This window comes from Pseudophryne corroboree, chromosome 12 (genome assembly GCF_028390025.1).
Source record: "Pseudophryne corroboree isolate aPseCor3 chromosome 12, aPseCor3.hap2, whole genome shotgun sequence".
NCBI lineage: Eukaryota > Metazoa > Chordata > Amphibia > Anura > Myobatrachidae > Pseudophryne > Pseudophryne corroboree.
The window spans coordinates 111,721,595-111,744,978 of record NC_086455.1 but is presented as its reverse complement, the minus strand read 5'-3'; the positions used below and the strand labels follow the sequence as shown (position 1 = coordinate 111,744,978).

At 44.5% G+C, this 23,384-nt stretch overlaps 1 long non-coding RNA gene across 1 annotated transcript; it reads right to left on the bottom strand.

The window, feature by feature from the left end:
- Nucleotides 1–3,164: 3,164 nt before the first annotated feature.
- Nucleotides 3,165–23,004, bottom strand: LOC134980390 (uncharacterized). Its single transcript, XR_010190385.1, has 4 exons — nt 22,907–23,004; nt 20,506–20,702; nt 19,717–19,839; nt 3,165–3,321 (listed from the first exon to the last, which is right to left on the bottom strand). It is a non-coding gene; the product is annotated as an uncharacterized LOC134980390 (long non-coding RNA).
- Nucleotides 23,005–23,384: the final 380 nt, after the last annotated feature.

Below are 23,384 nucleotides of genomic sequence, written 5' to 3'. Positions count from 1 at the left end.
CTTCGCTTGCCATGCTTCAGGTTACCGTTCCCAATCGTAGTCCACGTGGATCGTAAAGTATGAAAAAGTAAAAAAAAAAGGTAAAAAATTTGAAAAACTCATGTTGACCTTTCACCTGTCAACCTAGAACATGTCAACCTAGAGACCCTGTTGACCTAGAAACTAGTTACTGTCGACCAATTGTGGTTGACCTAGACACTGTCGACCTAAGTCTTGTCGACCTAGAGACCGGATACCAGTCACTACATGTGGCAGAAACTCCAGACCGCATCAGCTGAATGTTGTTTTTTTATCTTGCAGATTCTGCTAAAAAGGCCACCCAGCACAGGGCAAAGCCACCCAGCATGCAAAGGCCACCCAGCACAGGGCAAAGCCACCCAGCATGCAAAGGCCACCCAGCACAGGGCAAAGCCACCCAGCATGCAAAGGCCACCCAGCACAGGGCAAAGCCACCCAGCATGCAAAGGCCACCCAGCACAGGGCAAAGCCACCCAGCATGCAAAGGCCACCCAGCACAGGGCAAAGCCACCCAGCATGCAAAGGCCACCCAGCACAGGGCAAAGCCACCCAGCATGCAAAGGCCACCCAGCACAGGGCAAAGCCACCCAGCATGCAAAGGCCACCCAGCACAGGGCAAAGCTGGCCAGAATGCAAAGGTCCGCCCAACGTTGTAAGCTCAATCTAATTGTGATGGCATCACTGAACTGTAAATTAAGGATGCCCTCCCTACATACGCAGCACGGCTGCATTTGCAGCTGCAATGCAGCCATCTTTTTTCAGAGAGCTACTGTGTGTGACATCACTCAGGTGTCCCAAAAACACGGCTGGACTCGGCTCCGTTGCCTGGACCCCCCCCCCCCCCCCACAATGCCACGTCAACTTCCCTTCCCCGACGCATGCACTCAGCTGAAAATCACCTTATGTAATTAACACTATACATTATCTATAGCAGTATTTCTATCAATTAACATAATGCAAAGTTAATGAACTTTAGAGAAATCTTTGTCTTCACAACACCATCAATTCCTCTAGGTACACTTGCACACAGTTTTTGATGGAACTTGGCAGGGAGGTGGTTTCAAACATCTCTGATAACTATCCATACATCTTCTGTGGATGTAGGCTTGCTCAAATCCTTCTGTCTCTTCATGTCATCCCAGACAGACTCAATTATGTGATATTAGGGCTCTGTGGGGACCATATCATCACTTTAAGTACTACTTGTTCTTTTTTACACTGAAGATAGTTCTTAATGGCATTGGTGGTCATTACGAGTTGATCGCTAGCTGCCGTTGTTCGTAGCGCAGCGATCAGGCTAAAAATTGGCATTTCTGCGCATGCGTATGCACCACAATGCACACGCACGACGTACGGGTACAAAGACCTTTGTGGTTTTGCACAGGTTCTAGCGAAGCACGGCACAATGCAAGAAGATTGAAGGGGGCGTTTCGGGATGTCAACTGACTGTTTTCAGGGAGTGTTTGAAAAAACGCAGGAGTGCCAGGGAAAACGCAGGCATGGCTGGGCGAACGCTGGGCGGGTGTGTGAGGTCAAAAGCCAACCCTCCAACGTTAGAATCAACGCACACGAAGAGCAAGTCCAGGGTTGGTCTTGTTTTTGCAGGCGCTCTGCTGCACAGGCATTCGCACTTCTGCAAAGCGAAAATACACTCCCCGGTGGGCGGCGACTATGCGTTTGCACTGCTGCTAAAAACTGCTGCTAAAAACTGCTAGCGAGCGATCAACTTGGAATTGGGCGTTATTCAGGTTTGTTAGCAAACCAAAAAAAGTTAGCAGTTGGGCAAAACCATGTGGCACTGCAGGTGGGGCAGATGTAACGTGCAGAGAGATTTAGATTTGGGTGGGTTATTTTGTTTCTGTGCAGGGTAAATACTGGCTGCTTTATTTTTACACTGCATTTTAGATTTCAGTTTTAACACACCCCACCCAAATCTATCTCTTTCTGCACATGTTACATCTGCACCACCTGCAGTGCAACATGGTTTTGCCCAATAACTTTTTTGGTTTGCTAACTAACATGAATAAGGCCCATTGAGCCTAATTCTGAGTTGATCGCAGCAGCAAATTTGTTAGCAGTTGGGCAAAACCATGTGCACTGCAGGGGGGACAGATATAACATGTGCAGAGAGAGTTAGATTTGGGTGGGGTGTGTTCAAACTGAAATCTAATGCCCAATTGCTAACAAACTTGCTGCTGCGATCAACTCAGAATGACCCCCATTGTCTGTATGTTCGGGGACATTGTCCTGTTGCAAAATAAATTTGGAGCCAATTAGATGCCTCCCTGATGTATTGCATGATGAATAAGTACCTGCCTGTATTCACCTTGCATTTTGTTAATTGATAAAAATAAACTATTAACACTTCTATTTTTAAAAGCATTCTGACTTTGTAGCAATTTTTTAACACCTGCCTAAATCTTTTGCACAGTACTGTGTTTACAAACGCACATATACATGTGTGTGTGTGTGTGTGTGTGTGTGTGTGTGTATATATATATATATATATATGTATATATATATATATACACACTTTATATCATTCTACAAGCAATTCATATTAATTTTATGTCCAATTGTTTGATTGTGTAACGCACTTTATTTGGTTAAACTGCAAATGTTATGAAGTATATAAATGGTTTTTTTTTCTGTTTGTTTCTTTGAATCCTTGAATCCTCTATTATATACAGTTTGCCGGAACATCTAAAGATGTCCTATTAAAATACGAGATACATAATCACGTTACTGTATTTCTTTTCAAACTCTGTTTCTGTCTGTTACTTGCATATTGCTATTAGCCTTTGTCCTTAATCACTCGTCTCAGCTCACATGTATTTTATGGTGTTCAATCCATGTGGAGACTATCCTTGGACTCTAACATTCAAAAAAAACACCTTGAATATCAGACAGCATTGTTATTTGTGGCTTATCTATTTATTCTCTTATACTTCCATTTTTCAAGTACCTTCTAATTCATTTCTTAGATCACTTCCAGTTTCACATAATATGTCCTATTGTTGTCTTTATTCTATATCCAAATAATGTAAATACAGAGAATGTTGAAGGTTCCACTAAAGATCACAGAGGCTTTTCTATAGTAGGACCTTTATTGCAAATATTTCATTAAAAATCCTTTACACCTTCTCTTCTTTACCATCTAAAATGTGATCTCATACATATTAAATAAAGCACTTCAAATGTTACCGAATCCCCATTGTTCTGTGTGCTGCCCTGAAATTGGGGTTAGCTTGCTGGAAATCTTGTCTTTTTTTCTTAGCCATGGTATCTAACAGGAAGCTCAACCTGATTAGTAAATATAAAAGCAGTGTCACAAGACATTATTTTTGCATTTGTTACTAATACACTTTTTTCAATAAATCCTGCACTAAATATATAATAGATTAGAGTGTGAATTTGTGTAATCTAAACTGCTCATTATTAAAAAGACTGCAATCTTCTCTCTGTGAATTTCTGCATCTTCACTTATTCTGTACCCATCATCAATCCAGGGGGTGCAGCCACTATGGAATCCTACCTGGAACCCGTTCTCAGCATGTGTCACCCATGAACATTTTAAAGTTGGTAAGGAAATATTTCATGAACCCCAGAGTACAACGGCACCCAGTTTGGGAACCACTGCCTTATGGAGATTAGAAAAACTGCAAAACAGAATCTATGCGAGGTCCTTTTACAAAAATATGTAAAAACAAAACTACAGCAATGTATAGCCCTGGTAATTGCAATGGGATCTGGTCAGGATCCCGGTAATCAGAATACACTACTCAGAATGCTGACAACAGCATCCTGAATAGGGTCACCAGCCTGGTGCTGGAATCTCGACCGCCGGGATTCCGAACGAACATCAGCCGGTCTGCCAAGATGCGGGGAGGTTATGTTTAGGCTGCGGGGGAGGATTAGGCTGTGGCATGGGGGTTGGGGTGGGGGCCGGGATCAGGTTTAGGCGGCAGGGAGGGGGGTTAGGTTTAGGCACTATCAGGGAGGGTCAGGTTTTGGCTGCTAGAAGGGTGGGTTAGGATTAGGGGGCCAGTGGGGGAAGGTAAGTATACTTAGCTTCCCCTGTCAGGATTCTGATCATTGGGATACCGTGTTCGGTATTCTGACTGCCGCGGCATTCCAATCGCCGGCATTTCAATCCCAACCCATTTTAATGATCCCTTTTAAGAGATGCACATACTGTAACCAGAACACAAAACAGCTGTACCTATATTTGCTATGATATTTACTATGACTGTAAATGAATTAACAAAATCAATTGAATATAAAGAAAGTATTACACTGATGTATAGACACTTTAACAAAATAATATAATGATCCACTTTGCAGGAATTAAAATGTCATGCTAACAATGCACGGATCAATAATGCTCAGAGAAGAATAACAAATGCTCTTAGTACAATATAAATCTAATGAGTGTAATAACCTTTTAGTTGGTAAAATATTGTCTAATTATCTCACGAATGCTTCTAGCTAGAAATGAGCTAGCGTAATATGGCAATTAGGAAAATCCATACTGTTTCTTGTATATGTGAAAACACAAATTAGATAATACGCAATAATTCAATCAACACAACAATTTTAAAGCCTTGATAGCATTACATTTATTTGGCCAGTCATTCCGGTGAGGTTTTTTTTATTTAAAACAAAAAAATATTATTAAATCTGAATACACTTTTTCAATAAATCCTGCACTAAATATATAATAGATTAGAGTGTGAATTTGTGTAATCTAAAATCATTATTAAAAAGACTGCAATCTTCTCTCTGTGAATTTCTGCATCTTCACTTATTCTGTACCCATCATCAATCCAGGGGGTGCAGCCACTATGGAATCCTACCTGGAACCCGTTCTCAGCATGTGTCACCCATGAACATTTTTAAAGTTGGTAAGGAAATATTTCATGTTAGTGCCCTGGACTGTGTTTATAATAGGATATAATTGAATCATTTGGAAAATGGTATTTTGGACTTCAATTGAGGAAAGTAGATGAAACAGAGAAAAAGACAGTCACATTATGTCTAATAATAACAATATTTAAAGGGGATAGACAGCTCAGTCTCATTCCATTGGTTATATTAAAGTGTTTAGAAATATTACTTGAGTACTTGACAGTTCCTAAATGGAAAATAAATTCAAAATAGCATAAAGAGTGACCTGGAAGACTAAATGTTTGCAAGGTAACTTTTTCTGCTGGACAATAACTGGCAGAAAATCAAGCACTCGCTGTGTGTATATATAGTAGAGATGTGCAGCGGGCATTTTGTGTGTTTTGTGTTTTGGTTTTGGATTCAGTTCCGCGGTTGTGTTTTGGATTCAGAAGCGTTTTGGCAAAACCACCCTTTCGGATTTTTGTCGGATTCGGATGCGTTTTGGATTCGTGTGTTTTTTTTCAAAAAACCCTCAAAAACAGCTTAAATCATAGAATTTGGGGGTAATTTTGATCCTATAGTATTATTAACCTCAATAACCATAATTTCCACTCATTTCCAGTCTATTCTGAACACCTCACACCTCACAATATTATTTTTAGTCCTAAAATTTGCACCGAGGTCGCTGGATGACTAAGCTAAGCGACACAAGTGGACGGCACAAACACCTGGCCCATCTAGGAGTGGCACTGCAGTGTCAGACAGGATGGCACTTAAAACAATAGTCCCCAAACAGCACATGATGCAAAGATAAATAAAAAAAAGAGGTGTTGTATAAACAGGACATGCACACTTTAACAAACCAATCATTTCAGCCACAGGGTCTGCCACACGACTGTAGCTGAAATGACTGGTTGGTTTGGGCCCCCACCAAAAAAGAAGCAATCAATCTCTCCTTGCACAAACTGGCTCTACAGAGGCAAGATGTCCACCTCATCCTCATCGTCCGATTCCTCACCCCCTTCACTGTGTACATCCTCCTCCTCACAGAGTATTAATTCATCCCCACTGGAATCCACCATCACAGGTCCCTGTGTACTTTCTGGAGGCAATTGCTGGTAAATGTCTCCATGGAGGAATTTATAATTCATTTTGATGAACATCATCTTCTCCACATTTTCTGGAAGTAACCTCCTACGCCGATTGCTGACAAGGTGACCGGCTGCACTAAACACTCTTTCGGAGTACGCACTAGAGGGGAAGGGGGGGGGGGCAACTTAGATAAAATTACGGAATTTTGTGCAAGGGCCTCCAAATTGCCTCTTTTTTCTGCAAGTATACGAACGGACTGTCTGACATGCCTACAGTGATGCTGTCACTCATATAATCCTCCACCATTCTTTCAATAGTGACAGAATCAAATGCAGTGACAGTAGATGACATGTCAGTAATCGTTGGCAGGTCCTTCAGTCTGGACCAGAGGTCAGCACTTGCTACTGACTGCCCTGCATCACCGCCAGCGGGTGGTTTTGGAAATTTTATCATTTTCCTGGCAGCTCCAGTGGCGGCAGAAAATGAAGGAGGAGCTGTTGGCGGGTCACGTTCCTCTTGACTTGACAATTGTCTCACCAGCAGGTCTTTACACATCTGCAGACTTGTGTCTGCCGGAAAGAGAGATACAATGTAGGCTTTAAACCTAGGATCGAGCACGGTGGCCAAAATGTAGTGCTCTGATTTCAACAGATTGACCACCCTTGAATCCTGGTTTTGCGAATGAAGGGCTCCATCCAGAAGTCCCACATGCACAGCGGAATCGCTCCGTTTTGCTCCTCCTTCAATCTCTCCAGCTGCTTCTGCAAAAGCCTGATGAAGGGAATGACCTGACTCAGGCTGGCAGTGTCTGAATTGACTTCACGTGTGGCAAGTTCAAAGGGTTGGAGAACATTGCACAACATGGAAATCATTCTCCACTGCGCTTGAGTCAGGTGCATTCCCCCTCCTTTGCCTATATCGTAGGCAGATGTATAGGCTTGAAAATGTTACGTTCCTGGTGCTCAGAACTAGAGAGATGTTGCGTAGTGAGTCCAGGGCACCAGGACGTGACGCTGAAATAAGGTGTGGTACGGAAATAGCCCCTAGCACCCTACCTCCATTGTTTCACCCGTGTGGTCAGTTCACGCCTGAGTGACTATGGTTTCTTGGGCCCACGGCAGCCGCGTTTGAAGGGCGGATTAGGTCTGCCCAACTCCGATGCCCCCTGGTCTTAGAGTGAGACAAGGCTGGAACCGAGACAGGATAATAACAAGGGCACCTCTAACTAAAGCAAATAGAAAGCTAGGGGCTACTAACAACCCGAAAACTAAATATATGTGCGGCACGCCGCCAAAGGAAAAGAACAACAAAAGATACCACTGTCCACACCCCACACGGCACCGTTGTGTACCGGGGAGGACAGTGAAAAGCGGAAACCTCTGCAAAACCACCAGTACAAACTAAACACAAGGACTAAGCGGCCTAGGCCGCAACACGTGGCAGAAGACGCTACTCACGAAACCGGGAGAGAACCCCAATAAGCGGGAACCCCCAGATGACTGCAACAGGTTCACTTGGACTGGAAGGATTCCCAGGACCGGCTTCAGAACTCCAGGACTCAGGAGCACAGGGAGCAGGATCGACCAGATACAGCTGACCAGGAACAGACGTTGCAAGGCAGGAACAGCATACAGGAAGCTATCACCGGCGAGGCTGCAGTGTGCTGGCTCCCATAAAAAGGCCCTGCTGGCCAATGACAGGAGGGCCAGCAAGACCAGCCCCCAGACCCTAATTACTAGTTGCCGTACAGCTGCCCTGCTGCACGAACAACTAATCAATCTTATCTGGCAACGGGGAACGCGGTCCGCCAATGGCGTCCCCGTTGCCATGGACCCAGCGGCTGTGGACGCCCGGCGTCCTAGCGTTGCCAGGGACCCGGCAGCTACAGTACGCACGGCGTCCTGGTGTTGCTAGGCGCCGGGCGGGCAGGGAGGGAGGTGCGGCGGCCGTGAGCATCGCTCGGAAGCAGACCGAGCGGCGCCGCGGACCGCGGCACCTAACAGAATGGCCTTTTGCTGCTCCTCCATCCTCTGAAGCATAAAGAGGGTTGAATTCCACCCGTTACCACCTCTTGCTTCAGCTGATGGAAGGCATGTTCATGAGTGTTTGCTGGCACTCCAGTCTTCGGCATGCGGTGGCTGAATGCCGAAAGTGGCAAGCAATTCTTTGGGTCACCGACAGCATCTCCTGCACGCCCCTGTCGTTTTAAAAAAAAATTATGCACCACCAAATTAATTGTATGTGCAAAACATGGGACATGCTGGAATTTGCCCACATGTAATGCACGCACAATATTGGTGGCGTTGTCCGATATCACAAATCCCCAGGAGAGTCCAATTGGGGTAAACCAATCTGCGATGATGTTCCTCAGTTTCCGTAAGAGGTTGTCAGCTGTATGCCTCTTATGGAAAGCGGTGATACATAGCGTAGCCTGCCTTGGAACGAGTTGGTGTTTGGCAGATGCTGCTATTGGTGCCGCCGCTGCTGTTGTTGCTGCGGGAGGCAATACATCTACCCAGTGGGCTGTCACAGTCATATAGTCCTTAGTCTGCCCTGCTCCACTTGTCCACATGTCCGTGGTTAAGTGGACACTGGATACAACCGCATTTTGTAGGACACTGGTGACTCTTTTTCTGACGTCTGTGTACATTCTCGGTATCGTCTGCCTAGAGAAGTGGAACCTAGATGGGATTTGATACCTGGGGCACAGTACCTCAAACAATTCTCTAAGTCCCACTGAACTAATGGCGGATACCGGACACACCTCTAACACCAACATAGCTGTCAAGTCCTCAGTTATCCGCTTTATAAAAGGATGAATGCTGTCATATTTCATCTCCCTCACAAAGGACTGTTGGAAAGTCAATTGCTTACTGGAAGTAGTACAAGTTGTCTTCCGACTTCCCCTCTGGGATGACGATCGACTCCCAGCAGCAACAACAGCAGCGGCGGCAGCGACAGCAGGCATACCACTCAAGGATCCTCCGGAGGAATCCCGGTTAGGAGAGGACTCCTCAGTCTTGACAGTGACATGGCCTGCAGGACTACTGACGTTCCTGACTGAGGAGGAAGTTGACGTTGAGGGAGTTGGTGGTGTGGCTTGCAGGAGCTTGGGTACAGGAGGAAGAAGGGATTTAGGTGTCAGTGGACTGCTTACGCTCTTACCCAAAGTTTCACAACTTGACACTGACTTCTGATGAATGTGCTGCAGGTGACGTATAAGGGAGGATGTTCCTAGGTGTTTAACATCCTTACCCCCACTTATTACAGTTTGACAGAGTCAACAGATGGCCTGACACCTGTTGTCCAGATTTGTGGATAAATAATTCCACACCGAAGAGGTGGCTTTTTTGGTAGTTTGCTCAGGCATCACAATGGGCTTCTTCATCCCACAGACAATAGGTGACAGCACAACACAGCACCACTTTATACAGCTACACTGGATATATGGCAGCAGAGGACACCAACACTGTGACTGGCTGGACTGATGCAGCACAATACACTGACTACACTGGACAGCACAACACAGCACAAGACTCGCCACCCCACTTTTCCGCCCCCACACAGACACATCCTCTCAATACACTCTCCGAGACAGGAGTGAAAATGGCCACGACGCTCCTTATATGGAATCCGAATCCCGCTAGAATACGGCAGCGGGATGATGATGTTTTGCCGCTTTCGGGTTTCCGAGTCAGGCGGGAAAACCCGAGCCTGGCTCGGAACTGAACTCGGAAGGCAAAGTCCGGTAGGGTTCGGTTCTCTGAGAACCGAACCCGCTCATCTCTAACTTTAAGCATGTCATTTCAAGGATGCAGTTAGAACTAGAGTCAAAATCCTAACTCTCCTTTCTTCACAGTTAAAAAAACAATCTTCACGTTTATATATCTGAGTTTCCCATCTCTCTCTGGCTACACTTTTCACACCGAAAGAAAGTTTGTCTGCAACTGTGATCCTGTCTGCATTGGATCGCTAATCTTGCTAAAAAGCAGTTGCTGCGATCAAATAGTTGCCACCCAGAAATAGAGAAAAAAATGCCCATTGCAGAAATTGCAAATGCATGACAATGCGCAATGTGATTGCATAACCATAATCTTTTTTATATATTCTGTTTTTATTGAGAACAATGAAAAAATACACACCGTTTCAACATCGGTAAACATATATAACGGACCAGAGGGAAGAAAAAAAAGAGACATTGCATACATAGTCTTTGTAAGCTATTACAATAGATCTGACAGATTACTACATCTTGTAAAAGTCCATTATGAAAGAAAAATAAATGTTAGTATCAAGTCCGGGTGAAACGATACACATTCCAAAAATAAAATACAACAAAATTTAGAGATAAAGAAGGGAGGACAAGCGGAGGTGGGGGAGGGGAAAAGGTGTTAAAAAGAGTGAAGAGAAGTGTGGGAAATGGAAGGACAGGAGAATTGGGTCTACATCGAGGTATCTCATATAGAGTAGAGCAAAACTTTCACTGTAGGAGGAAAGAGGGAGATGGAGGTACGCAGCCTCCTTTACTGCATTAAGAATATATAATCTTTATAGGAAGCTGAAATATTATAGGTTAACCAGGGAAGCCATGTGGCGGTAAAGTCGACTGTCTTGTCCCTGGAAGCTAAGAGTGTATCCTCCATTGCCATATAATAATCTATCCTAGAAAACCATGTTTTACGTGTAGGAGGGCTAGTGGATCTCCACAGAGCAGGTATCGTGGCTCTAGCTGCATTACACAAATGTTGCATCAATGAAGATTTATAATCTGATAAAGCCACAGAGGAGTGATTTAACAGCCAAAAGGCTGGGGTGGAGGGGATAGTGATGTTAAGAATATCTTGGGAAACTGCTATGACGTCATCCCAGTAAGTTTTTAAAAGGGGACAGTTCCACCATATATGTAGTAATGAACCCAAGGCAGTACAACACCTCCAACATTTGGCTGACATTGTAGGATAGATGGCATGTAGAAGGGTGGGATGTCTGTACCATCTTGTCAGTATTTTGTATTGCATTTCTCTGATCTGAATACAGACGGAACTGCTCTGGGTCTTAGGAAAGATGGCTTCCCATTCCTTTTTGGAAAGCGATAGATTCAGGTCCTTCTCCCACTTTGAAGCATAAGAGGGAAGGGTGTGGGTATCGGGTGTACGTAGCAGTTTGTATAAAGTGGATATTGTGTGAGTGGGGTTAACAGGGGCCACACAGAGTCTCTCAAATTGTGTCAGCTCTCTAGAAGCCTGTGGAAGTCTCTTATCTGAATTCAAGAAGTGTCTGATCTGTAGGTATTTCCAGAAGTCAGATTGTGGGATGTTCCATTTAGATCGAATATCCTCAAATTGTTTGACCCCAGATATATATACCAATTGTCCAACTCTAAAAAGTCCCTCTATTGCCCAAGTACGAAAGTGAGAAAGAGAAATACCTGGTAGAAAATCTGGATTGCCCAAAAAAGAGGTTAAAGGTCCAAAATCAGACAAAATATATGGACAGCGACGTATAGTTTTCCAGAAAGATAGTGTGGGGGAGATGGTCGGGTGAGATGCAGGTAGTTTAGGCATGGAGGGAAGCCATGGGAAGATTTTAGGATATTGCTGTGTGTAGAGACCCTCTAACCCCACCCACTGCTTAATTTCCCGACTCCTGGTCCAGTCCAAAATACTATTGAGCAAAATTGCATTGTAGTAATTCTTGATATCGGGAAGTTGAAACCCGCCTGGTCTAGCCGATCTTGACATATTGGATTTACTTATTCTCGGTCTCCTACGGGACCATATGAATTGTTGTATAAGGAGCTGTATGGACTTGAACCACGAGTCCGGAACCAGTATTGGTAGCGTCTGGAGAGTATATAGCAATTTGGGTAAAGTGTTCATTTTAACCACGCCCACCCTACCCAGCCAGGATAGATGTCGGAACTGCCAGCTACAATAATCATTCCGTATAGCTCGTCAGAGTGGTAGGAAATTCAAAGAAAATAAATGTGTTAGATCATGGGGTAACTGAACCCCCAAGTATGTAATATGCGAGGGGTTCCAGAGAAATGGGAAGGAACGTTTCAACATAGCCACTGTAGTTGGAGGTGCTGAGATGTTCAGAGCGTTAGATTTGGATGTGTTCACTTTAAAATTAGAAAGGGCACTATACGTGTCTAGCTCCCTCATAAGGTGTGGAAGAGAACGAGTGGGATTTGTGATCAATGTCAATAGGTTATCTGCAAATAGTGCTAGTTTATATTCTCTATCCGCAATGAGCAAGCCTGATATAGAATTGTTGGCTCTAATAGCCCTAGCCAATGCCTCTATACAGAGGACAAAAATTATAGGCGACAGAGGACATCCCTGTCTCGTCCCATTACCGATAGAGAGAGTCAGATAGAGAGCCATTAATACGGACTTGTGCCGTTGGTGAAGTATAGAGAGCCATAATCCTGTCCAATGCCCGCGGACCGAGTCCAATATGCTCCAGAACCGACCTCATAAAACTCCAACTAACCCTGTCAAATGCCTTTTCGGCATCTGCAGACAATAAAATGGTAGGGATTCGTCCGCGCGAGGCAAAATGTATCAGGTTTAAAATTTTAGTCGTATTGTCTTTTGCCTCGTGACCTGGAACAAATCCCACCTGATCACTGTGTATGAGGGAAGGAAGAAATTTGTTAAGTCTAGTTGCCATCAATTTTGCAAATAGTTTTACATCTACATTAAGCAGAGATATGGGTCGGTAACTGGAGCATACCGAGGGATCCTTCCCATGTTTGGGGATAACTGTTATTTGGGCTTCAAGGGACTGTTTGGAAAAACGGGTGTTTGCTGAGACGGAATTAAAAGCTTGAAGAAGGTTGGGAGCTAATAAGTCTTTAAACATCTTGTAGTAGGTGGACGGAAAGTCGTCAGGGCCGGGGCTCTTACCCTGGGGCATAGACAGTATGGCAAGTTCCACCTCTTGTAAGGTGAAGGGTCTCTCTAACGAAAGTATCTCAGATGGTGCCAGAGTTGGGTAAGCAACTTTCTCCAAGTAACACTTGGAGCGGAGTATATCCAAGAGGGGGTCTACATCTGGAGAGGGCTCAACTAAATTATACAACTTCGAGTAATAACTTTTGAAGCAGTCTGCTATTTCGGGAGTTTTAAAGCAAAGAACACCTCTATCGTTTTTCATATTATTGATAAACAGAGATGCTCGTTGTGTCCTGAGAGCTTGGGCCAAAAGACGTCCCGGTTTGTTACCCCATTGGTAGTATTTATTTTTACATTTGCGTATGGAAAGTTGGGTGTTGTCATTGAGAATTTTGGTTAAGTTCAACCGAGCTGCAGTCAATTCCGTAAATTCCACCTGGGATAAAGATGATTTATGTAATGTCTCTAACGAATTGATTTGTTGTAATAGTTTGTTTATTTGGGCCGATTTTTGCTTCTTTGTAAGGGAACCTAGCTGAATAAGTTTGCCTCTCAGGGTGCTCTTATGCGCTTCCCAGAGAGTCACTTTTGAGACCTCATTGGTATCATTATTTTAAAAATTTTCAGTAAGTGCTCTATCAATCTCAGCTTTACAAAATTTATCATATAAGAGTGTTTCGTTAAGTCGCCAAGTCCACTGGCCTATAGAATGCAATGGCACGGATATTGTCATAAAGATCGGGGCATGATCCGACCAGGTTATCGAACCTATGGATGTTTCGATTAAAAAAGGAAGATGTCTGTGACTTATAAACAAGTAGTCTAGACGAGAATAAACTCAATGTGGGTTGGAGTAGAACGTGTAGTCTCGTCCAGTCGGGTGCATAGCCCTCCAGGAGTCAACCATTTGTAGCTCATGGAAAATCTTTTTGACCTGGCGATGTTTGTGTTTAGAAAAGTTAGGGGTACCCGAGGAGGTGTCGAGGGACGGATCCATGGACCAATTCAGATCTCCCCCCAAAATTACAAAACCTGTGATAAAAGATTCTAGGTGCAGGAGATGTGACCGGAAGAAAGACAACTGACCCTGGTTGGGCGCATAGAGTACTATAAACGTATAGTCCCGTGTGAAGATTTTACAGTTTACAAGTAACATCCTCCCTGGTACTGGTCTATGGATTGAGACATCAGAAATTTGCAGATTTAAAGAGAAAAGAATTGCTACACCCTTTGACTTGCCACCCGGATTGTTGCAGTAATAAGGTAACGGGAATCTATGGTTAACTAGTGAAGGGCTGCGTGCAGTGATTTTAAAAAATGTGTCTCTTGAATCAGGGCAACATCAATTCTATCTGACCACAGAGAACGAAGTAAGTTGGATCTTTTTTCTGGGAGGTTGAGACCCTTAGCTTTGAGCGATGAGATTTTTAATTTACCTGGTACTGTCATAAGTAAAAAGGAACTTCAGAGCAAGCGATTGCCCCGTGCCTACCCAAGAAAACAGAGAAAGAGAGAGAAACTGATATGAAAGGAAAAGATAAGGGAAATAAAACATGGAAAACAAGAACACGAACCTTAACAGTAATTGAACACCCATCATGGGAACCCTGGTTTAAGAATACCAGAGATCCAAGGGGCACAGTGGCCTAATGTGGGTAAGGGGCAAGAGTGTCATCCCTAGGGGCCCTGAAAAATATCCAAAGTTATTATAAACAAAAGTCACACAGATTATCGGTATATTGTAAACATATTATAGAAATAAGTATAGCTATGCGTGTCTGTAGAAACGACAATTGTGACAAGGAAAACAACATCTAGAACCTCAAGAATCTAATCTGAATAAAGTAAACAAAAATTGATAGGTATAATGTCAACCTATAATGTAGGAAAGAAACCGCAGCAACATTCTCATTCGGCATAGGAAGAGCGCAGTGCACCAGAAGGTACAGCTATTATACGGATTGTCACCAGCTATTCCTAGAAACGGTCTGTCAGGTGGTGACTGCGTCTTGGCTTAATGCGTTTGCAGTAGAGCTCTTCTTTCGAGAGTGATGGACCTCTGTCCATGAGGAATTATTCCAAGATGATTGTGGTGGTTGTAGGTCAGGCACAGTGAATTCCCAGTTGGGGATAGTAAGATTCGGGAGACCAAGTCCAGCACAGAATGAGGAAAGATCAGAATGGTTGGTCAGGGTGTGTAATCTCCCAGATGAGGAGACTTGAAGGCTAAAGGGAAAGCCCCAGCGATATTTCAATTGGCGTTTCCGGAGTTCGTCCGTGAGAGGTTTCAAAGATCTTCTTTGTTGGAGGGTTTGCCATGACAAGTCCTGAAAAATATGTATTGTTGAACCGTTGAAATCCACACCGTCTAATTGACGTACTTTGCGCATGATGTCATCCTTTTGGGAATAATAGTGCAGATGGCATATAACATCTTGTGGACGATCAGCAGATAAGCTTTTCGGCTTTAGAGCGCGATGAGCTCTATCAAACGTTATCGTGTTAGTAGGGCTCGCTCCCAATATTTCGTTGAATATTTTTGTGAGGGCGTCTATCAAACTGGTCTGAGGGACATCTTCTGGTAAACCTCGAATCCGGATATTGTTTCTTTTCCCTCTGTTGTCCAGGTCTAACACCTGAGATCTGAGTGAACGAATCTCGGTGGATTGGGCCGTGATGATATCTGTAATGGATTTCACATAGGTTTCGGTGGAGTCCTGTCGTCCTTCCATGGATGACACACGGTCAGAGACTGCGAAATGTCCTGCCTGACAGTTGCTAATTCCCTACGTATAGTATCTTGAAGATCCTGTTTGGTTGGAAGGTTCCTCATGAACTGAAGAATATCGCGGAGATCTGTGTCACCTTTATGCTGTGGGTGAGGAGACACAGCTGTGGGAGACGTCTTTGGAGAATTCGAGGGGGTAGAGGAGGGGCTTGAAGCAGAAAGATCATCAGGGAGTTTAGATGGAGTGGGTCTGAGGAATGGTCTCATATCTACTTGCGACATGGTCTCGGTAACGGAATGAGCGGTTCCTTTTTGAGCAGATTTTTTGCGCCTGACCATTATGTAGTTAGAGAAGAAGAGTAAAAGGTGCCATATGTCTTGTCGTGGAAGAGTTGAGTGTTTACATAACGCTTAAAAAAGTGCCCCTAGTACAGTGACTCCCAGTGGGCTGGCTTTAACGAGTCATTAGGCTAATAATGGTATCACGTGCGGTGCAGAAGGGATATCCACCAACCTTTTCATCAAGATCAAGTAGGTATCAGGGAGGTGGGAACCATGGCAAATCTTCACCGTAATTTTCCTTCAGAGAATGTGGGATCCGTTACTGTATCTTAGATAGACGAAAATCCTATAAGACAGCTGGGTACAGTATGGCCACTAGAGGGAGCTCCGATATCACTCATAAGAAAAGTAGAAAAAAGAAAAAGAAAATGATGGTATTCATATGGCATTAACCAGTGAGAGTGATGCAGGCATACCAGATTCAATGTAAAACTCAGAAGGGTTAAGTCACTTTGTAATAGAGCACAGTGTTTATTTCTCCTGAGGGAGATAATGTGAAATAGCAGGCCAGCAGGGGCTCAAGGTACACATGACATCACTTCCACATGCAGTAGCTGAATACGATGGGGGGAGAAAAGCTTCAGGAAGGTCTGCTCTGGACTCCCTCACCTCTCCCACCCACTAATAATATGGTGCGTCTGGGGCCTAGGTTGTGTAGTGAGAGGCCGGGAGCGAGGTCCTGGCTGTGGTCAGCTGACTCCCAGCGGGGCGCCTCACCTCCTGGCTGCCACTGAGGGAGGGAAGACGGGCGCCGCTACCCGCAGCACCAGGCAAGCTCCGTCTCGGGGATGGTGTAATCAGCTCACCAGAGTGCCGGGCGGCTCCTGCGGTCCCAGGTAAGGGGTGGAAGCAAGGTCTCGGCTCACAAGCAGCGCTGTCTCAGGGAGGAGAGATCCCGCCGTTGATGCGGCACTTCCGGCGTCGCGGGACGGGCTGGTAAATCGAGGCCCCGGCTGTGAAAGGCGAGCAGGCCACAACCCGCAGGGACTGTGAAAACAGTCCCCCGGCTCCGTGACCTATACCACCCCCCCACCGGGGTACTGGCCGAACAGGAGAGTCGACGTGGGGCTGCTGGGCACTGTATTGCTGGTCAGATTAGGCTTTATCTCGGGAGCCTCTGCACAGCACGTCCGTCCTGGTTGCTCGCCAAGCCACGCATAACCATAATCAAATATTGTAACATCAAAGAGTTTTTCAATCTGCGCCAGACAGGGTCGTCCACAATTTGGTATACGCAAGAGGCTGGAAGTGATCATCACTGACATCAGAGACACACCCAAAAAACGTCTTGCCACGCCTGCTTTTTTTCACAAACACACCCACAAAACGCCATCTCTCCTCCCCTAACGCTGCTTCCTGTCACTCAAAATGCGACTGCATTGAAGCACAATGCACAATGCAAGCTCTGTGCATACGCAGTCGTTCGATAATCGGTCAGATTGTGATTGTCAAATTTTGCGATCCAACCTGAATAGGGTCTATAGTGTGTATCATTATTGACAAGGGCTGCAGTCAGGGCACTGGCCTGTATTTGTTAGGAATGCTTCTCAATGATGCATTTAGAACCGGCGTTTGAACTGGATTTGTACTTTGGACTACTCTAGAAATAAAAAAGGAAATAACTTTTACAAACACTGCAGCTCAGGATCATTATGTGGCCTCTCCTCACCTCTGCCATTAAAACACCAGGACCAGGCCTATATCAACCCTCTGGCTGAGAACATCAGGACTGCCCCCTGTGCCTACCTCTTAAGGTTAGAAGGGAGTTGTGGGGGGTGAGCACCAGGACCAGGCTCAGCAGGGACATTTCCATTAGACATTAGTGTGCTCCCCACAGTCTCATACCCACCCTTGTCTTACAGCGTTCTTCTGCCATGTAATATGTACCTCCACTGATTGCACACCCTGCCAGCAGCATCCTACGCAATGCACCCCAGATGGTTGCCTTGGATGGTTCCACCACAGGCAGAATGTACTTAACATGGATCTGTCCGTACAGGGTGTCAGTTTTCCCATATACGCATTGAGCCCTTGTATGGGTCACCTCCCACAGTGTAACCTTCGTAGTACGGCTCAACATGGCTGCCTCATCTGGTACTCTTGTGAATGGGATAAAACCGGTCAGTTTTGTTGGGACCCTACTCTGAGTGATAGGATGCTGCAATCACCCCATTTTGTGTCAGCTAGTCTAGGGGTAGACTATTCCACTCAGAGTATTCCTACCCAGTGATGGCTGCCTCACATGGTACCTTGTGACCAGCATTCCCCCCCCCCCCCCATCCCATTAAAGCTATTGCCCAAAATGCCTACACCAATCCTGGATTATGCTTACTGTGCACTTGAGGTTTTCTTTTGTATGTCCGTGTGGCTTGTCTATTGCCGCATTGTGCTGGATACACACCTAAAGATATATCTGCAGATCATTTGATCTGCAGATATAGCTAAAGCCGGATTGGGCAGTGTGCTGTGCATACACACTGCCCAATCCATTGGGGACTGACATCATGTACTGGGCGGGCATTTACACATGCCCACCCAGTTCAGCTGTCAGTCACCGCTGGCTCCTGCAGCCTGTGTACAGGCGTTCGGCTGACCGACCGTACACACACCGACGTGACAATATATCTAACAATATATTGGCTGTCGGCTGTAAAGCAGGGCCGATGCGATAGCTCTGTGAATGACAGTTCACAGACCTATTGCTCATACACACTGGCCGACGGAACCACGATATATTGGCCGTTCGGTAGGACGGACAATATATTGGCCAGTGTGTACCCAGCTTTATTTAAATCTTCTTTATTTTGTGCATTGTTTTTGATGACTGTAAAGGACCACGAGTCCTGTTGGAGAAAGAGAGCTATATAAATAAAATGATTATTGTTATTGTAAATGATAAGTAGAAGCTGATTGGTTGCTATAGTTCTATGACAGGCACTTTAGTAAATATACCACTAGGTTTTAAGGATATCCATGTTGAGTCCAGATGGTTAAATTAACTTGACAGAGCTATTAATTAAGTCACCTGTGTTCAAAAATGGATCTCTTGAAAACCTGGACTGTAATGACAGAGTTTGGGAAACTCTGGCATATGCTGTGTATATTAGGACCTTGAAGACTGCTCATTGGAGACAATGAGGTTAATGTAAGGGTTTGTTGAATATTATTGTTTTTGAATAACTTAAAGCGGGTTGGGTATGGGTGACCGGCGCTTGGGATCCCGCCGGTCACCATACCGACGCCGGGATCCTGGGGATTAGAGTGCCTGCAAATGCCCCTTGCAGGATCGCTGCGCTCACCACGCTGTGGGCTTGGTGTAGTTATTGTTAGTTGGCATGCCGACTGTCAGGATCTTGAGCTGGTGGGATGTAGGCATAGATTTTGTGAGACCGCCGGTCACATAACTACATCCCCTTAAAACAATGAGATGAAGCTAAATACATTATAAAAGCAGGAAGATGGTGAATTTCACCTGTCTGACCAGCAGATACTTTCACCTGTGTAAGTACTTAATGCCGCTTGTCAGTCAGGCCAAAGAGGATACCCATTTTCAGGAGGAAATATAATGTAAGTTGCCCTATAATGGTAGCATGAGATGTGAAGTGTGAACTAAAGAAAATGATTGTTGCATATTGTAATGGGCTTTCAGAGTAGGGAGGTTTTTAGTCAATAAGGACCTCTGGTGCTTTGGAAGCCAAATTAGAGAGAATATATTCCTGGCTGCCAGAACATGTAAATTATGTTTACCTGATAATTTCACTCCTCTGACATATGGGTTAAACCTTGGTTATCTGAGTAGAGACAGGAAAAAGTGGACCTCTCATTGTGTGATTTCCATTCCTTGTATTCGAGTGTCTTCATAAGCTCCATCTGTAAAATATATTTATAGAAGCATGGGAGTAAAATATTAGCTCTGCCATGGAATACTTCACAGAAATGAAATTATCTGGTAAACACAATTTGCTTATTTTATCTTCAGACTCCATAGCAACCTTTGCTTATGGGATGTAGTCAAAGCCCTAACAGGGCCGAAACTAGGACTAACGGCACCCGGGGCAAGACAGAAATTTAGCGCCCCCCCCCAAAAAAAATTAATAATAATACATACATATATATATATATATATATATATATATATAAAATAAAATAAAATAGAAAAATAAAATAAAAATATAAAAAATAAACAAAATAAGTAAGAAACAAACAAATTCAAAACAGTTATCCCTCAGACCAGCAGACCCCAGTATTACACACAAGCTATGTATACACACACACACACACACACACACACACACACACACACACACACACACACGTGTGTATATATGTACACAGCCACATACACACATTATATATATATATATATATATATATATATATATATAGCAACACCAAGAGAAGAAACGGTACTGGAGGCGTTTGTATAATGCAAAATAAATCCTGTATTGCGGGCTACAGCTGTTTCAGGGCATCAGCCCTTTCCTCAGGCCCCTGAACAGACAAGACAAACACACATAGAACATACCATACACTTACCCTCCTAAATACCTCCGATCCCCGGCGTCTTCTCCTGCTGAGCCGTGACTTCCGGTCACGTTGCCTCCCACACTGACTTGCGCCGACGTCACTGTTACCATAGTGACCCGCTGCTTGCGTGTCACTGACTGGATGAGTGTCCGGGAGCAGCCAGGGGGGTGCACGTCCAGAAGGCGTGGGCAGCAAATATGGAGAGCCTGCCGGGAACATAAGGTCCCATATTGAACAAAATATAAAACAAAGCATGCTATAAATAAACATATATAAAAACATTAATGTCTTCAAGAAAACATTAACATTAAGCACAATGCTGAAAATCTATCCATAAGAAAAGCCATATCACAACGGCCTTCCAAAAAAACAGCAACTACCACAAGCCTAAATTAGACCCTGGCAAAACCTACAATCTGGTATCCCCTAGAAGATATTCCAATTAATTTTATCGTTAAGGCCCAGAGGCCATAAAGTATCAAGTCTTAAAATCCAACGTATCTCCTTTTCAAGCAATATCCTAGACCTATCACCACCCCTCAATGTTATTGGGACATGATCAATCCCAAAATATTTTAAGGAATTTAAAGAGTGTCCCGCCCCCTTAAAATGACGGGCAACGGGCTGGTCCACATCTTAACCCTCCAATGTTAATTTAATGGCCGACCGATGGGCCGCCATTCGTTCACTGAACTTACGGGTTGTCTGGCCAATATAAAGCAGGCCACAGGGGCACACAATGGCATATACCACAAAGGACGTGCTACAGGTAATGATCTGTCGGATAGTAAATCTTAACTCACAATGTGGATGTTTGAACTCTTTACATGCTACCATATGCCTACAAGTGGCACATTTAGGGCATCGGTAACAGCCTGGTGGCTTGAATTGCATGTTGCCATTGGATAAACTCCCCATCCCCGTTATGTCAGCCTTAACAATTCTATCCCTGATATTCCTCCCCCGTCTAAATGCTGCAATAGGTCTTAGATTCTTAAAGGATGGTAAATCTGGATCCGAAGTCACTATCGGCCACAAAGCTTTAGTGGCTCTACGTATGATCGGACTTGCCACCGAAAAATCGCTGGCCCAGGGGAGAATATTATCAGAATTCTTTTTCACTGGATGTAAAAGTTGTTCTCTAGACATATTCAAAACCCGCTCTTTCTGAGATAACAACAGTTGAGGGTCATAACCCCTGCTGGAGAACTTGGACATCGTATCATCCAACAATTCCGGGACCATGTCTCTATCACTCGTGATGCGAGCAACACGCATCATCATATATATATATATATATATATATATATATATATAAAATCTGTAGCTGTCACAGTGGTGAAAATTAGCAGTCTCAGCATTATAGATTAGGGCAATATACTGCATATAAGCTTAAGTAAACTAGTTTAAATTAGCTGCAGGGATTAACACCAGTCACAGTTGAGTATGTGTGTGTGTGTGTGTGTGTGTGTGTGTGTTTTACCTCCGGTCCTCTCACCGTCCTGCTTCCATCCATCACTGTGCTGTTAGCGGGATGAATGCAATGCTGTGTGGGGCCAGAGAAAGGTCAGCAGCTGACCACATTCGTTGCTAGGGCGGGCGGGGGCAGGCGGGCGGTATACTTTTTCGGCTTGCCGCTGAGGAAGGGAAACTAGACGTTACCCTGACTCCCTAGCTCCAGCAGCGGCGGCCATCTTCTGCAATGCCTCATAAAGTCTAAGCAGTAGCACACATGACTACAAATCCCATTTTTATTCAATAGATTCTCTGCTGTGTCAGACGCAGCTGATCCCAGCGCCCTATCCAATCCCGCGCCCAGGTCACATGCCCCCCTAGCCCCCCCTAGTTACGGCTCTGGCCATAATTAGACATTTCAGTACCCTGGGTGTGAGAGAACACTACCCCCTATCCTGGGGAGGGTGATAGTAAATGCCTCCTATCATGGGGCATACCTACTTTTTCAGTCATTAGGCCAACCCCCAACCTGTTCCTTATATCCCATTATTTTGTCAGATTTTAGCTTCCTACTCTTTCTAATATTTGTGTCAGCATGAAATGTGGCTATCATTTTATCCATCTCAAACCCTGTTCAACCTTTCAAACACCAAAAATGCAATGTGCACCACTGTTATAGGCACACGGTTCTTCATCCCCACGCAGAGCAGCATAAAGCAGCACCATTGGGACTATAGCAACCAATTTTGAAAAATGATTGGGTGCACTAATTACTTTCCCCCTAACTGACTGAATAAAACCAAACATAAACATAGTTTGTAGAAGCAGCAACCCAAATATATGGGGTGTTCAAGCACAGACAGAGCTGGCTCCTATTATTTTGAAAGGTCCTGCCACCATGGGCCAGTATAGCACAGTTGAGACTTTCCCATCAGAATAAGAACATTTATTAGACCTATTTCTCTCTAATATTTGTTCCTGCAGCTTTCACAGTTTCGTGCTGCTTCTGGTATCTTCATCTCAGTTACTGCTTGGCCTCGGTCTTGGAACTCTAAAGTCCTGTTTTGGGAAAGAGATAGGTACAGTTCAACTCTTGGAAAGCACAGCAATGAGTAAACACTATAGATCTCCCCCCACTAATCTAAACATTAAATTATTAGCATGCATATTTTAATATTAAGGCCCATACACACTTGCAGAGAAAATGAGCGACGTTGCTCATTTTCCCCCTTCCTGAGCGACGTCTCTCATTTTCTCGGCAGGTGTGTATACCGCCGGCGACAATCGATGCGTGGCCGCACGGGTTGGCAAAAATTGTCATTGTCGGCAGTACATGCATGCTCTATCTGGACTGTCACCCAGGAGCTGCATGCACGGCCGGCTGCTGCTTGGTGTCACTGAGCGATATGAGTGGTCATATTGCTCAGTGTATA